Source organism: Sminthopsis crassicaudata, chromosome 4 (genome assembly GCF_048593235.1).
Source record: "Sminthopsis crassicaudata isolate SCR6 chromosome 4, ASM4859323v1, whole genome shotgun sequence".
NCBI classification, from domain to species: Eukaryota; Metazoa; Chordata; class Mammalia; order Dasyuromorphia; family Dasyuridae; genus Sminthopsis; species Sminthopsis crassicaudata.
In genome coordinates this window covers 138,027,504-138,046,353 of record NC_133620.1, presented here as the reverse complement: position 1 = coordinate 138,046,353, position 18,850 = coordinate 138,027,504, and the positions used below count along the sequence as shown (strand labels likewise).

Sequence of the window (18,850 nt, the reverse complement as noted above, 5' to 3'; positions counted from 1 at the left end):
ATATTGCAAGCTCTTTGAGGGTGGAGACTATCTTTGTTTTTAATGTCTATCATCATCCCCAGTGTTTAGCACAGCTCCTGGCACATAGTAAGTGCTTAATAAATGTTTAGGGACTGAATTGTAAACACGTTTTTGACAAAGCAGTTAAGTCTAAATTTCCTGAAACATATTTATTCAGTCTTATAATATTTACGTGAAAATGTAGAGGGAAAGGGAGGAGAAAGATAGGAAAGAACAAACATCCAAAAACAATGTGTATGGATGATTTCTAATTGTTTCTTTTTCAGAAAAACTATTGCATCTTAGAATTGTGAAACTAATCTGTATCTTTAGATGGGGAAGACACTATTAGAAAAAGTATATAGTGGATAGAGCATTGGAGTAGAAGTCAGGAAGGTCTGGGTTCAAATTCCAGGCAAGTTATTTAACATTCCTGGACTTCAGTTTCTTATCTGTAAAATAAGGAGGCAATAGTTGGAAGGACCATTCCAGCTCTAAATCTAGAATGCTGCTGTCCTAACACCTGACCTCCAACCTAAGTACGATTTTAACTGAAAGGAGAAATATTTTGATGATTCAGCAAGAATCCCTTCTTGGCTGATGAAATATGATGGCCACCTGTCAAAGGAAGCTATAATCTTCTCATTGCTTCATGACACCCACACAACATCAGGAGTTATAATCATTTTTTACTATGCCTAAAAGATCACAGGAGTCAGCATGCCCTCTTGCCATTAAAATTTGAAAAAAAAATTGCCTCTGCCTGAACAACAGTACACTCATGGTGTCTCCTTCAGGTCAGGCATTTTGATAAGTCAACAAGTAATTTTCCTTCTACCTCAGACTGAAAAGCAAGTCAGCCACTAGCAGAAACTCTCATTCTTCATTTATTTGTCACTTGGGTGGAATAGAGCCAGTCTTTGGAGCATGTATATTTATTCCCTTGCTTGTTTCAGTCCAAATGACCCTGTAGAAATTTGGGGGAATTGATTTTTGGCCAAGTATGACTGAGGGCTTTGTACTGTGTGATGACAAAAGGCCCTCTAATTAGCTGTCGAGATGGAAGAACTGGTCACTCGAGTGCTCCAAAGCAGGAACTGAGTAGACAAATAATAGGGATAACCTGCCTTGTTCACTGCTCTTTTCCCTTAGAAGCTGTAAGTGAGGAAGGACTACTGTCAGTAGCTTCCCAAGAGCTAAGTGGGGAATGAGTTGCTCCCCAGCACCCATTTAATTAATGGCAGCTCTGAGGACATGGTTTCCCTTGTCTCTGTATTTTTGCTTCCCTAAGTAAGTAAATAAACAGAAGATTTGATGGCCTTATATTTTGAAGGATTCAAAGATCTTATGAGAGGTCCTACTAGTGATTAGAATCAGGGGCAGTAGCCACAAGAGTGGCAGGAGCCAACAGCAGTAGAATTATAAACAGAGGGATGTCAAAGACAAAATCAGCCAAAGATGGCAACAGTTTCAGGGATACAGCCCCTCATGACAGAGAAAAGTGCTGGGTATGGAATCTGGAAATTCACCGAACCTCAAAGCCCAGTGAGCTGCTCTACTAAGGGAGCTTCACGATAACTCAGTGAAGGAGAAAAAGGGACTTCTAGCATTGGGAGGTATTCTTGGCAATGCATGTTCTTTATACATGTGCATCTCTACCATCATACTTTAAACCTGGTATTCCACTGAACTGTGTATATTAATGGGAGCATACACCCCACATCTAGGATAAAGAGCCTGAGATAGCCTACCCCTTTGCCATAGTTGTTCTCTATACATGAACTTCACAGTCGTTGTGTTTTAAGTTTGTGGTCACCTTTCTCTTTCATCCTAAAGATGTTGTATGTATCTATGAGAAAGTTTTTCTCAGATCTGGGGGAAGATTTTATATCAATTATTCTTGTTATACTTTCTTAGTAAGTGTCTTTCCTAAAAACTAATGGAGTTAACTGGGTGATTGCTATTGAAAAACACACTAGTGGAGGTCAGGAGCAACAGTATTAAAACTTTAACCACTGGTTAAAGGTTTCCTAGAAACCTAGAATAAATTTGTATTTAATAATATATATTCATATACATGCATACATATATATATAATTTTTAAAGTAGTATGTAAAATAGCAAAAATTAGAACATGATCATATGATGACATACAATTAATTGGGGTTCACTATTATAATACTATACATATGTGCACACATATACATGTGTGTATGTTCAAGAATTTTTTCCAGTCTGTTATGTGTATATTATTACATAATGTAATTCCATCTAACTGCATGGTATTATCTCACCAATATGTATTCTTCATACTTATATATATATAATATGTACATATACAACAAGTACACATGTATGTATATGTACATCTCTCTCTCTCTATTTATATATATATATATATATATGTATATATATATATATGCATATATATATATATATATATATATATATATATATATATATATACACAAGTAAATTCCAATGAAGAGGGCACTAGCAACTGTGGAGATCAGGATAGATGTTAGAAAGCAGTACAAAATTCCTTAAAGTTTTTCTTCTCAATTTTGTATAGGAGTATACGAAGGGAAAACATATCTTGTAATTACTTTACTACAATTTAGACACAACATGTTATTTTCTGAAGTCTTAAAGGATTATGAAAAGTCGCAAGTTATACACAATGCAATAAACTATGATTGACTGAATAAAGAAAACAGCAAAGTCTACTTTCTCTACATTAGTGATCTTTTAGCTTGCAGGCTATTTCACAGGGGTAAAGGTATAATGACTTTAATGCAATTCAATTTTCCCTAACTACCATAGTAAACAAATACTGGATTGCTGATTTTTTTTCTTAATTGAATAGTCATTGCTATGACTACATATTTCCTAGATTAATATTTCCCTAGAATTGGTGTTCCTTAAAAGTAATCCTGTTCAATATCTCTGACAGTTCCATATCCTCCATGAGAAATTCCAGTGCCAATGATCCAACTTGTGTGGAAACTCATTCCATTTTGAACACATCAAATTGTTAAAAAGTCCTCCTTGTATTAAGCCAAACTATACATTTTTATAACTGCCATTCATTTATGGATTCTGTTCTGTCTTTGTGGAGCAACTGAGAATATTTTTTGGTCCTCTTCTATACACTGACCTATAAAATATTTGAAGACAGCTAAATTTTACTCAATCATTGATCTTTGATCTTCTCTAAGCTAAAAAAAACCCACAAAAAACAAAAAAATCCTCAGTTCTTTTAATTCCTTATAGTTTTTAAATTCCTTAAACATATGATCACTCTTCTCTGATATGCTAACTTGTCAATTTCACTCTTAAAATACGGTTCCCAGAACTGAACATTTCATTTAATACAACCAACTTGTACAGTGGAACTATTATCTTCCTTTGTCTATATGCTATACTTCTATTATTGCAGCACAAAATTGCATTAATTGACTTAACAAGCAGGCTGTTGGCTGATATGTGGTCAGATGGAGTCCCTTGATATTTTATAAGAGTTGCTGTCAAGTGAGATCTCCCTGAATTTATCTGGGCAATTGATGTCTTGAATCTAAGTCAAGAACTTTACATTTATCCCTATATTTCATCTTGTTAGTTTTGGCCTACTATTCTAGCCTGTTGAAATTATTTTGAATCTTGATTCTATCATCCATTATACCAATTTTCTCTCTTATCTTTTTGTCACAAAAGTTTCCCTTGGCCTAATGCAGTACCTTCAGGCAGGGTCTGTTTATTTGTTTTTAAATGTTCTTTGTGGAAGGGGGGTTAGAGGAATAAGCCTGCAATTATTTACTGAGCATCAATTATTTCAGTCATTTCTATTACTGCATTAAGCCAAGAGGAAATCAACAAATTGGTTTCCACTAGTTTGATAGTGAATCTGCCTTGGCTTGAATTCTTAAAGGTCTTTCTTAGTCAAAGATCATAGAAGAATATAACAGACACATTAAATCTGATGGGAACTTTCAATAAACATAAAAAGAAATTGAATTTGCATGACACCTTAAAATTCACAAAGAGATTTATTTTTAAAATAGTTCCAGGAGATGGATATTATATCTATTTTATATCCAAAGAACCTGAAATTCAGAGACATTTAAGTAGCTGACCCATGGTTTCATATCTAGGCTTTGTGCTTTACCAGTACATTACTCTGCCTTTCATGATGTATTTATTATATGTAAATTCATGTTTTATGGGACATGGCAAGATTCATTAATTCATATAGATATGGTGTAGCCAAATACAGATTTAAATCATGCCATTTCCCTGTTCAAGAAACTTTGGTATCTCTCTATTGCCTTTAGGATAAAATAAAAACTGTTTAGTTTTTAAATCCCTTCATAATCTGACTTCACTCTGTGTTTTCAGACTGATTAGTAATTGCTCCTCCTCATGGTCTCTATAATTCAATCAAAGTCATCTACTAATTGTTCTCCATTCACAATATTAGATCTCCTGTCTCTGTGTCTTCAAAGACCAAACAGGAGATTTTATACTTGATTTTTGAGGTAACAGGAACACCAACATTTACTGAGTATATATGGTAAATGGAAAATAATCTCAGGAAAAGGCCTGGTAAATGAGGGAAGTATGTAAAAGGTAAGATCTGAGTTAAGTCTTGAAGAAAGCCAGGCAAGTTAAAAGGTAGATGTGGAGAGAAAGTGCATTCTAGCCATGAGAGACAAACAATGTAAATCCATGAAACTGAGAGATGGAATTATTATTAAACTAGAAGGAGATCAGTCCTCAACCTTTCTGAAGAAGCACTGAGTTGAACAAAATAATAAAAGACATCAGCTTTAAGAAGACAAATGTTGGCATATGGTGACAATTTGTTGAGAAGTATGGGGCTGGCCTAATATAAACTTGATATGGCTATGTGAGATGCATACAATATTTAAGGATTATATACCTGAGCTGTGATGGAGAACTTACCATCATATCAAATTCACCAATCACTATCTCTTTTTGGTAATTCACAGAGAGATTAATGATACCTTCAAAAGAAAGCTGAAGTGAATATGAAATATTCTTTGAATAAAATAAATCATTTGAATACTTATTTGAATAAAACAAAAATAAATTTGAGGGTCTTGGGGGTACACACATGTACAGTTTTCATCTCTTTCAATTGAAGTTTAAAATATTAGAAGAAGGAGGAGGTATATGTAAAGAACATCTGGTAATAGAAAATGTAGCAAAGAATAGGATTTGTTTTTCTGAAAGCTAAGGATGGGATTTTGGCAAGTGATGAAATATTCATGAAGCCTAGAAAAAAAAAAATCTTTTCACAAAGACACTTGCCAATCTAATCAAATAAGATTTAAAGAGGAAACAAAAGGGAAAGAAGGAAAGTTCTCAGTTAAAACTTTGGATTCATCAAAGGTCAAAAATCACTAGAAATTAAAAGAAAGAACAAAAGGAGATGCTGTAAATTATCATCTCCCCTCCAACTCAATATGTTTAAATGAGTTATGATCCCCATAAAGGGGAAATAGACAAAAGTAATGACATTTTCATCGGCTTTCCCTCATGCCTGGAACTATCTCCCTTCTCATTTATGCCTGCTACGTCTCCTAGCTTTCTCCAAGTTCCAGTTAAAATACCACTTTAATATTAATGTGTTATCTTTGAGATTACCTTCCACTTATACTACACACACACACACACATATACACATAATGTGTATATATACATTATGTGTATATGTGTGTATATATATATATATATGTGTGTGTGTGTGTGTGTGTGTGTGTGTGTGTATTATACACAGTTTCATGTGTTATCTCTCCCATTAGAATAAACACTGACAAAAGAGATACTGTTTTTGCTTTTCTTTGTGTCCCTAATACTTAGCACAGTGACGAACACATAGTAGGTATTTAATAGATGCTTCTTATTACTCACAACAATCTATCTAGAGAAGTACACTTAACTGACTTAAACTTAATTGACTTAAACTAACTTAAAACAGGATAAACAAAGGGGTAAGGCTTGAAAATATCCTGCAAATATTTTATCTCTGTGAAATGGAAAGGTACTGCAACTGAAACACTAGCTTAAAGTACAAACTGATTTGCAAAATATCATGGGAAAGGATGATGGAAAATTATGAATAGCATTTCATGAAAAACTAAAATATAGTTGAAGAAAAAAATGAACCTTTAACATGAGACTGTTCTTAATTGCCTTTAAAATTGCCCAAACCTTCTTCTGTATTTGGCCTTCCATGCTTTCCAATTTCAACTTTGGAAGTGTTATCAGGGACTGAAGTGGAAGATTCCAAGCATAACCATTCCACTATTTCTACTGATAAAACTAGATCATCAAAGAACAGGTGTAGCAGATGTCAGATCTGACATATCTCATGTCCATTTATGATTCTCCCTTCCAGTTTCAACCAAGATCTCTCAAAAAGGAAAGACTAAAAGAATGGAAAAGATCAAGTAGCATCAAAAATAGGTGAGCCCAAAGACATTGTCAATCACCAACCCATATGCTTACTTTATTATTTCTATAAAATATTTATGAGAAGGAAATATTCATATTCTGAGGTTATCCTGGATGAAAATATGAGAAGAGGCTATTTCCATTGATAATTTTCTATAGTGCATCATATTTTCACAATCACATAATTAACTAAAATGTATAAAGTATATAAAGTTCAAGTATTAGTTGAAAAAAGGAAAAAAGTATCTGACAAAGGCCAAATGTAGCTTTAAAAGTCTCCTCAAAAAAAAAGAATTTCTTATGAATATTTTGGAATCACAGAGAGTAAATATGAATTTGGAGGAGCTGGGTTCAAGTTCCTCTTCTGTAACATACTTACTGTATGTTTCTCAGCAAGTTGCTTAACCTCTCAGTAATCTGGGCAACTCTCTCAGATTATATATTTCACTATATATATTCTACTGGTACAAGGGTTTTCTTCCTTGAAAAAATGATGAAATTACAGCTTTGGACTATAAAAACTATTAAGGAAGATATAATTACAAATTATATGACAAATATAATCATCAAGATTATGTTGCTCAATGATATGCTGAATATTAATAGCTAACAAAGTAGAAAACAAGGAGACATTTGGTCATATGAGGTATTTACTGGTTTCATAGATGAAATCATGCACAAAGTCCAACTAAAAGAAGGGTTTCCTGTTGATGTCATAGGTCTACATGGGTCTATGGATGCTACTGTTTTTAGATGATGTTCTATTATTTTCATGGAGTTTGAAAGAGGCAAAGAAAGGAATATGGGATATAATCAGATATGTAAAACAGACTTTAGGAAAATATTTTTTAAAACAAAAGAAAAAAGGTAAAGTTCTTCTCTTTAATTAAAAAAGACAACAAAACAAATAAAAGTTTTTTTTAACAGTTGTTTATGTTATTACTTATCAATATGAATCAAAATAATGTAATCTAAAGGGACCAAAAGTTTCATTTCTAGAAAAAGAGAGATAATAGTCCTGCTATTTTACATTGATCAGACTATATTTACAGAGTACTACACATTTAAGAGGGACTCAAACAAACTAGAAAATGACCAGGAATAAAGGCATTTAAAATGGTGGCTTATGAAGAAGAGTTGAAGAAACCCCAAAAGGTATTAGTTCAGAGATATGATAGTGAAACATTTCATATAACACATATCTGTCTTAAAATATTTGAATGATCCTGAATCATAGATCTTTTTAACCGGAAGTTAGAAATATATAACAAGCTTTCATTTTTACAAATTTAGAAACTAAGGGGGACCGAAAGAGGGATGTAGGTTATAAGGAGACTGATTTTGGTTGCATATAAAGGACTTTCTTCCTAATAGCTAAAGTTGTCAAAAAAACATAACATGTTGTTATATAAGTTAGTTGCCTGGAGCAGTCTGAATAACATTTTCTCCCAGGATGTTTTGCAGGGAATTTATATACTGGGAAAGGGAATTGTACTAGAAAATGTCTAAGTTAACTTATAACTCTAAAGTTATATAATTATATGAATTAGAGCTATACATCTGACCAATTCCATTCATTACTATATGATAAATGTCCATATCTATGAGTAGGAAGAACTTATGTAATTTATACAATGGATACCTCTCCCCACTCCTTCACCTCTCTCCATGTAATGAAGTTCCTCCTTTCCTTCAAGCTCAAACACAGATGCCAATTCCTCCATGAATTCATCTTGATGGGGAATGGCCCCAACAAAACTCTTTCACTCCCCAAATATTTCATATCCTGGAGCTATCCTTTGAATTTTTCTCATCTGTCCCTTATACCATAGTTATTTGTGACCATATCCTTCTTTCCATTACAGCAAGCTTCTTGAAAATATTTTATATTCCAATTTTATTTACTATAATTCCTTAAACATAGTTGATGATCAATATGTGTTTATAATTTATTTGAATTGAGTTGTAGGATTTTTCAGAAACTAGATCTAAGACAAATTTTATGTCACTGAATTTTAAGACTCCAAAGAAGAATGGTTTCGTGTGAAGTATGCAGATGGCTGTAAGATAAAAAAACATGTATAAGATTTATGGATACTAGGATTTTGAAGCATTTTTTATTCCTATGAATCTATAGTTAAAATGGTATCAACATACAAAAGCAATTTAAAGCTTTGTTTAATTAAGGACTCTGGGATGTTTCTTTTATATTCCCTTGAAAACGATTTCCATGTGTCTGAGCTTGCTTTACACAGTTTAGTTTTAGTAGACTTTAAAATTATACAAGCACATGGAAGAGGAACCCGATTATATATAATTGACTTTGCCAATGTAATTAAAGTTCAGGCCTTATATTATGGCTTACAAATCTGTACACAATTAATTCTTTGTGATCTTCCTTGTTTGTTTTTACTGTATGGTACTTCCTGAGGCCTTGGTTTTAAGAAATCAAAAAACCTAATGCTAAGGATATTTAGTAAATTATATATTTCTTTGTTGACCTATTGACCCAACTATCTACCTCCATAATCCATTCTACCTCTTAGATTGATTACATTAGACAAAAGTTGGCATCTAGTAGTCAACATTTTGTTCTGTGCTCAAGCCTTAAAATAAAAACAACAGCAAGTGTTTTCAGGGACATTTGGAAAGAGAAGAAACTTCCATTTTCTATATGAACATAGTCAATATCATTATCCTAAAGCAGTCATTAAACCCCTTTCTGTGCAATTCACATTCTAAATATTTTATAGAATGTATTGTTCATAATAGGCATTTTTCTTCATCAGAGGTTGAGTCAAAACACAGCATAATATTTTCACTTTTTAAATTCTTGTTTGCTTGCACTTTGTTTTCTTTTTCATTTTTCCCCTTTTGATCTGATTTTTATTGTGCAACATGATAATTGTGGAAATACGTGTAGAAGATTTGCACATCTTTAATGTATTTGATTATTTGCCATGGAGGGGGGCAGGTAAAGGGAAAGGAAGGAAATAAAAGTTTGGAACACAAGGTTTTGCAAAGGTGAATATTGAAAATTATCTATGCATGTGTTTTTAAAATAAAAAGCTTTAATAAAAAAATTGAGTCAATGTAGAATATAAATTAATATATAGTACAACAATGACATCATTACTAGCAAAAAAAAAAAAAAAAAAGCTTTTCAATTGATGGTCATTGCTGGAAAACTTTTATTTTTAAAGAAATACCAGAAGTCAAGGTAATTTATACAGTAAACATTTCTGCTGTCTTCTGGTTAGAGGTTTCTAATAATGTTATGAGGATTATTGATCATGTGTCCTCAGTTTTCCTTGTCTTACATCCAATACTTTTAAACGATGTAAACAATTTTAAATGACAAAATATTGGTTCCCCACCCTGCTGCCCATCCATCAAGGTTTCGATACAAGGAAGTGACTCTTTGTTCCTTTTAAGAAACTTTATGAAGATGGTCATCAGGAAGTAGAATGTGCTACCTCAAAAGATAATGTATATTCCTCTCTTCATTAGAGGTCTTAAAGCAAAGAATATTGCCATTTTTCATATACATCATCATGGAAATTATTTTGGAGGTATTTATTGAACTAGATGAAGATTAAAGTTCTTTCCAATTCTAAAATTCTTTGATCTATTTATGTACTCAGTAGGATTCACTATTCCATAGTGTGAGACTTTATGAGACTGGCTTTCTTCCCAATCTCTTGTGACTGACTTAGTTAAAAAAGAACTTCTCAGAGACTAATATTTGCTCTTGATTGTATTTTGGAATTTGTTTATCTTATTTTTTGCTTTAGTGTGTCTATATTGGAGAGCTTTGGAATAATTTTACAAATTTCTATTTAGAATGATGACCTAAAGTGGGCATTAGGTTTTGATTGGTGACTGAGATCTACTTAATCTCTGCTAATTCTTTAATATTTAGAATGAATGGCCCAAATAAATGTGATAATCTTTGTAAAGTGTTCAGCACAATACACAGTGCATAATATAGATGTTTAATAAATACTTGTTCCCTTCCTCTTCCCTATCCCCTGAATTTTGCAGTATAATAGTTTTTTATTCTCAATCAACAGATAGATTTAGCTGCTCTTTAATGACCTATTCTGATTTTCACTCAATAAACTGGAGAATAGATAGTCTTGCTTGTTCAGCTACCTTACTTCATTGTTAGATTAAGAATACGTTGGGAAGCTGACCTTGTAGTCATGAAGACCTGGATTCAACTTCTGTCTCTCTCACATACTAAACACATGACTTTGGGCACATATCATTTAACTCCTTAGTACCCAGTGAGTTGCCAATCTTCATCAATGGTAGATTCTTCCATATCAGGTGTCCCCCACAATTAGGAATTCACAGCTAAAAAAAAAGAAGACATTTCAAAGAAGGAGGGAAAAACATGCCTGGGCTTCGCATCCCAAATCCTGATCCCTACTTTTCAGACTCTAATGCAAATCAAATCTACAAATTAATTTCTAACCATCTCTAAGTCCATGTGAAAGGGAAAAAAGTTTCAGTTTTGCACCATTTTAGGAAAGAGATTTAGATTTGGAGTCAAAAATACATAGTTTCTAATACTGGCTTCCTTGTTTGCTATCTCTGTGACCTTGGACAAACTACGTCATTTTTCTGACCTTCCTCCCCCTCATCTGCTAAATGACAGAATTAAAATGGATATCCTCCAAGATTCCTTTTAGCTCTAAATCTTTTGATTCTGTGAACTAACTAAATTTCTCTTTATGTCTTTTTCTGTCTCTGCCAAAAAAGTGCTATCAGTAGCAAAGGAGCCATCAAACTATGTGACCTGTGTTTCTACATTTGAAAATGACAATGGAAAAAGCTGACCAATCAAAATAAATTGTAGGCTTTTGGCACCAATATTTCCTTTTCTTTCTTAAACTTAAACAGGCTGATATGAAAGGGACAAACATAGCATTTCCATCTCAAACTATTGCTGATTTAAAAGAAAATAAGAGGTGAAGATGGGATTGATGGAATCAGTGTCTGTGAACTCTGGTTTGGTGATGGCTGCCTTGCCTTTAAAATTTATTATATCACTTTATTTATAATGTATATATATTTACTTTCAGAAAATAGGGAAGCAAACCCCTGTTCAAGAGCAATAATGTAAACAGTATCACACCTACTCTCAGTAGGAATCGTTTGCACACCTGTCTTTCTTGGAAATGTTTCAATGGTTATTTTTTTCCTTATCTATGTACAAACTCATTAGACATTGGAAACATCTATTCTATGTCAACCTCACCATCTATTAGAGTTCAGCTTTTTAAAAAGTAGAATACTCCTAATTAAGTTGGGAGAAAGTCAAACACTGAGCCTGAAGATACAGTATTTGACTAATTCCAGTTCTTTCTCAAAAGGAATTTTCTGAGTTTTGCTGAAAAAGGTCTCATTTCTCAAATATATAGAGAACTAAGTCAAATTTATGACAAGAGCCATTCCCCAATTGATAAATGGTCAAAGGATATGAATGGACCGTTTTTAGACAAAATAATCAAAGCTACCTATAATCATATAAAAAACCCCATCAAATTACTACTAATTAAAGAAATGCAAATTGAAATAATTTTGATGTGCCACATATCAGAATGGCTAATTTAACAGAAAAAGAAAATGACAACTGTCAGAGGGATATGGAAAAACTGAAACACACATGAATGGTTGATGAAATTGATGGAATTGAAACAATCATTCTGTAAAATAATTTAGAACTATATCCAAAGGGCTATTTATTCCAAAGAGATTTTTTAAAGGACCTACATATAAATATATATATATTATAGCAGCTCTTTTAGGGATGGCAAAGAATTAGAAATAACATTGTACATAGTAACAATGTGGTATGATAATCAACTGTGTATGACAGCAATACAGTGATCTAAGACTTATGAAAAATGCTTTCCAACTCCAGAGAAAGAATAAACTCTGAATGCAAACAGACATACTTTTAAAAAAACCTTTTCTCTTCTTTTTTTGTCTATTTTCTTTTACCACATGATTAATATGGAAATGTTTTGCATGACTGAATATCTATAACCTATATCATATTGTTGTCTTCTCAGTGATAGAAAGGAGAAAATTTGGAATTCCAAAAATCTTTTTTAAATGAAAGATCAAATTGGTTTTAATTGTAATTGAAGAAAAAGTAATTGCTACTATCTTAGATGGAATACTACTATCTAAATATCTCACTCTCATCCTGAGTATCACTAGCAGAGAGGTTCTTAACTTTTTTGTCATAAATTTCTTTGGCAGTCTAATGAAGTCTATGGACTCATTTTGAAAATAATATTTTTAAAAGCATTAAAAATACATGAGATTACAAAGAAATCCCAAAATAGGATTATAGTTCTTATGTTAAGAACTCTGACCTAGGACATCTTGATCTGTGGTGTGAGATATGGAATGGTATTCTATAACCTCTCATAATAACCTGCATTATTGCCAGTTGGCTTTACCTCATGATAATGACCACCGTGGATAGTTCACAAAAATCTCAGAGTAGAAAGGAACTTCAGAAGTTATTTTATCCTAACATTACTTTAATAAGAATCCCATACCCAGCAATGCGGTTTTTGTTTGAAGATTTCTAGCGATGGGGAACTCACTACCTCCCAAAGCTGTATCTAGGACCATCACCCGTCATCCTGACCTATATTTTGCCACTGGATTCTGATGATCCTAGAGGAGAGAGTAAGGCGAATGACTTTGCACAACCTTACATCACTTAAATTCAATTTACTTACAAAATAACAATTTACTTATATCACCCTCCTAATGTCATTGGTTCAATTTGAGAACTACTTTTGAATAACTTTCATTATTAAGAAGTTTTCCTTTATATTAAACCTATATCTGCTTCTTTGTAATCTCTACCAATTGCTTCAACTTCTGCCTTATGAGATCAAGAAAAGAAAGACTAATCCTTCTTTCACATGATGGCTCCTGCCTAATATGGTGTTTCAGAAATGATGAATAACAGTGTTCACTGGGGAATCATATCTAAGGTAGCTCTAATACTTAACAATACAGTAGCATGGTAGAATGAATTACTTAATGTCAATGGTTTAATGCTTATTGAAGTAGACTCAAGGTAGTTTACCTTACAAATCCAATTTACTTGTAGAATATTCCTGGACCTTCCTACCTATGACTTATTCTGAAAAGCAAGAGATTTGTCTTTAGTGTAGAGTGAATAAGAAGTTGTTTCTGAAAAGAATCTCAAAGTTATAGTTTTCATTGGACAAATAAGTCAAGAAATAACCATAAAAAGTAGTCCAGTCTATGGAAAAATCAGCATGAAATTGTATTCTTTTCTAATCGTGGAAAGAAAATAAAAATGTAGTAATAATTCTAAAGGATATAATATGGAAAGTCAGAAGTGAGGGAAAGATTTAATATTTGAATATGGAAAAATAAAAAGGGAAAAATAATTCTGATTGATGTCTTTTCTCCCTTGTCATCCTTGGACTTTCTCTTTCTTCCATTCAGTTTCCTGATTTCTTTAAAATATTTAAGAGCTTTATAGGGGAAAGATCACTCACTACTGGAATGATCAAGATAGGAATTTCTTTTTCCAAAAATAATGAATGGAAACTAAAGAAATGTAGTAATCTGTACCAATTTAGCAAAATCTTGATATCCTAATAAGGTAATTTATTATTATTAGTCACATAACCTGATGTTTTTCAATATTACATACATGCTTTCATTACATTATCTCCTACTTTTTTGTTTTCAAATTCTATTTATTCAAAGCTATTCAAATTTGTCAAATACAGAGGTAGGGCAAAATTCTAATTTAAAGGTTCTTTTCATAGATTGTCTCTCTATGCATGTCTTAAGATAAAAGAAGATTTCTTGAGAAATGCAGTCACAAATATCTATTGGTTTGATCATCTCCTGATGATCAATATCAAGCAAGGTGTAAAACAGGAAGATATAAGTTCACCCAAAGTCTCTCACAATAGATGTTCCTATTTGTAGATGATAATTTTCTGAGTTTATTGAGAGATCTTCTCAATTAGATCCATAGCCACTCACTGATGGGGGAATGAATAAAGAATGCAAATTGCATGGATTAATTTACAGTGAACAGGAAAACAAATTGATTTAGTCCAGCAATGGCAATCTTAAATAGAAACAGAAGCCAATATACCATTTATGTTAACTAAACTGTGTACCACATATTGCCTTTTTTAAAACCACATCTTAAAATTATCTATGACTTATTATATTTTTATTTATTTTGTTAAATATTTACTAATTACATTTTACAGCAGTGCTCAGGAGGGTTATAGCTAGTAAGCTGCATGTTTGACACCTACAATTTAGATTATAGTGGATATATCTTGGATAGACACTTAAAATAGACAATGAGTTAGATTGATAGTCAAATAGGAAAAATAGAGAAGAGTGAAGCCTGCTTAATAATGCCAAAGAACATTTTTTTAATATAGGTATTTAATGATTCAGTATGGCTGCTGCAAAAATGAGCCACTTGACAAATAGAGACCAGTCCTTAAAATATATATAGATTTTACCTTTCATGAGTTATATGGGCCATGCCCAATAGTCTTAGCCTATTTTCAACCCCAATAAGTGGAATTCTGAAAACCAGTTTACTGTCATAAAGGATGAGAGGATAAAAAATCTTCAGATTGATTGAAGAGCTGGAAGGACTAATTATTCAGTAGAGAGAACTCGATGGTGCACTGGATAGAGCACTGAGCTTGGAATTAGAAAGTTTAAATCTGGCTTCAAATCATAAATTAGCTGTGTGACTCTGAGTGAATCAGTTAACCTCTGTTTATTTCAGTTTCTCCAATTGTAATACATGGATAATAATAATATCTATCTTTCAAAGCTATTGTGGGAATCAAACAAGAAATTATTTAGAAAGTGCTTAAATGCTTAGCACAAATGTGTCACATACTAGGCACTATATAATGGTGAAATAGAAAGCATACAAATATGACCAGATAATTTCTTGCTTTTTTCCCCTGACAATTATTTGAGTATAACTACTATAAGAGTATCCCAGGCCATAAAATTTGAGGTACCTCTTGAACACTACATATTTCCCAGATTTGTATCAATAAAAATATGGTTTTTTTTTAATTTTTAAAAAAAGAAACAGTGAAACAATAATCTATATATTTCTTCTCTTCCTTACCACCTCTTTCCCTACTAGGCCCACATGTTCAATATTGGCTTCCTCTCCTCCATCACAATTCACAAAGATAGAGGTTTCCATAAAGAAAATGAAACTTCTCTAAGTAGACATGATGAATGGATGAGCCTGATTATGTACATATTCAAAATAAAAATGAGCACATCTGTATTTTCTGGGCTCTGAGTAGCTTCTTTTAGTCAAAGTGGAGAAAGAAATTCTCTGGACTTAATGCTTTAAAGCACCCCTCCCACCTCCCACCCCCAGTCAGGGAAGAATGCTTTAAAGACTGACACCAAAATTGCTTATGTTCATGCCACATTTAGGTTTTTCTCACTGTCATATCATTTTTTTTCCCTTTGGGATTGGGAATAATAGTGAATGCTTTACTAATTTCTTTGAATTTCTTCTTTTATTCTTATTTTCAGCACTGGTGCCATTGTTTCCATCTGGATGGCACATTAAATCTCTCTTCTGAGAGACATTTCATTTTTGGAGGCATTCTTGTCCACACCTAGAATCTTAATGTAATCTCTTCTCTTACTCTCCTTAGGCTCAAATAGTACATTTTCCAGGAGTTGCTTCTATTTTTGTTCTTTGTTTTCTCTGCCTGATATATTTTCTCACTGTCCTGCTTTGCTTCCTCATACTTTTTCTGTACCCATGTAACATCATGTTCTTCTCAGGTAGGCTTTGATGTGTCACCTAGTGTCATCTCATTCATGCAGTTAACTATCTTCTAGTTATACTGCTGTTTAGATTTGTTTTTATATTGTTGAGTTATGTTCTCTGGATTTCTGTATATATTGCGTATGCTAATTTATAATTCCTTTCTTTAAATTCTTTGTTGTCCTCCCAATTCCCCCACCCCTGCTTTCATGGGGCAAGACAAATTTTCTCATTATCTGGGGTCATCCTGAAGATCTGTCTGTCTGTCTGTCTGTCTCTCTCTCTCTGTATATATATATATATCCATATGTACATATATATATATATCCATATGTACATATATATATACCCACATAGAAAACAACCCACCAAAAACAAAAGAAAATTGCTTTCTCAAAAGTCATTTTAATCAAGGCTGAAGTTTCTCAGAGGCTGTATCTACATTGGTAGATTCCAACCTTAAAATGTCATTGCTTACAAACTGTGCCTCTGGATAATGACCCAACAGTGCTGAACACTCTATTTAGAGAATTTTTGAAATAGTGATGGGCAGGGGACAAATACCAGGGCACCATCTAGGCAAAAGATAATCTTTTAATAGTACCATTTTTCAAAATCCACTTCAGCTATTTTCTCATATTTTATGACAGTCCTAGAATTCTTGAAATCAAATGATAGCTAAATATTTCTGAGATAGTCCTGGAGCTTTCCAGAATCAGTGACAAACAGTCTTAGAATTCAGATAGAGGTAACATTTACCTTCTCAGAGATGATCCCAGAACAAGGAGTTATACAGTCTTGCTAACTGCTAGGTCTCTCTGAATATTTCCCAGAAGCTCCTTAGTATCGTTAAAATGACAGCTTGGTTACCACATTTTTAGGGTAAGCTTCACTATAAACTTTCTTAGCAATCATTTCCTTGAAAGTTTCTGCTTCTAAACTATTCTTCATCCTGACTACAACACTTAGAACCTTCAGAATTCTTGTTTCTCCAAATTCAGCTCTCCTACTCTTCTAACTTTCCTCCCTTGAGTCTTGATTCTGTAGTTAACCAGTTCAACTATATACTATTATCTCGCCTAGAATGACGTATCCCTTTTTCCCAACAATCATTTGTCTAATTGTCATTTCTCTTAGATGATAGTATCTCCCTTTTTCTCTTTAAGAATGCCTTGTGGAGGGACAGCTAAGTAGTACAGTGAATAGAGTATCAGCCCTGAAGTCAAGAGGATCTGTGTTCAAATTTCAGATACTTCCTAGCTGTGTTAACCTGGGTAAGTCACTTAACTCCAACTGCCTCAGGGAGGAAAACAGTTTTATTGAGACTAATGGTAAGTGAAGTGAGTAGAAGGAAGAGAACATATTGTAGACAGCAACTAGATTATGTGATGATCAACTGTGATGGACTTGACTCTTTTTTTTTTTTCCCTGATGCATTTTTATTTTTTATTTTAAATTTATGGAATAAAACAAGAATTAATATAACGTAGTATAATAAAAGTGACTACATAAAACTGTAATTCTATTTTGTGTAACTTGCTATTTCTTTTATTTCTTTTTTAAATCTTTTATTTTTTTATAATAGACTTGGCTCTTTTCAACAATGAGATGAATCAGGCCAATTCCAATGAACTTGTGATGGAGAGAGTCATCTGTTTCCAGAGACAGGTCTATCAATCAATAAATATTTTTGCCTTTTTGTTGTTGTTGTTTGCTTGTTTATTTTTTTTCTCATTTTTCCCCTTTTTGATATGATTTTTCTTGTGAAGCACAATAAATGTAGAAATATGCTTAGAAGAATTACACATTTTCAATCTATATTAGATTACTTGCTGTCTAGGAGAGGTTAGAGGGAAAAGAGAACAAAAAGTTGAGAGCACAATTTTTTTTTTTGCATAGGTGAATGTTGAAAACTATTTTTGCATGTATCTTGAAAAATAAAAATTTATTATAATAAAAAAAAGAATGTCTTATTGACCAAACTGAAGAAGACCCAAAACTATATTGTAAAGTGGCGGTCATCAAAACCATTGGGTACTGGCTAAGAAAGAGAGTAGTGGATCAGTCGAATAGGCTAAGTACACAAGATACCATAGTAAGTAACTATTGTAATCTAATGTTGGATAAACCCAAAGACTGCAGCTTCTGGGATAAGAACTCACTATTTCACAAAAATTGCTGGGGAAATTGGAAAAGAGTATGGTAGAAACTAGGCATTGACCAATATCTAACAACCTATATCAAGATAAAGTCAAAATGGGCTCATGATATAAAGGAGCAAATTAATAGAGTAAAAGATAGCTTACCCGTCAAATCTGTGGAGAAGGGAAGAATTTGTGGCCAAAGAAGAACTAGAGAATATTATCAAATAAAAAATGGGTAATTTTGATTACATAAAGTTAAAAAAGTTTTGCACAAACAAAGCCAATGCAGCCAAGATTAGAGGGAAACAGAAAGCTGGGAAACAATTTTTGCAACTAGTATTTCTGGTAAAACCCTCATTTCTAAAAT

General features: G+C 32.8%; 1 pseudogene; it reads right to left on the bottom strand.

Moving 5' to 3' along the window:
• Positions 1-15,992: 15,992 nt before the first annotated feature.
• On the bottom strand, positions 15,993-17,290 carry LOC141540653 (dnaJ homolog subfamily C member 7 pseudogene; annotated as a pseudogene).
• Positions 17,291-18,850: the final 1,560 nt, after the last annotated feature.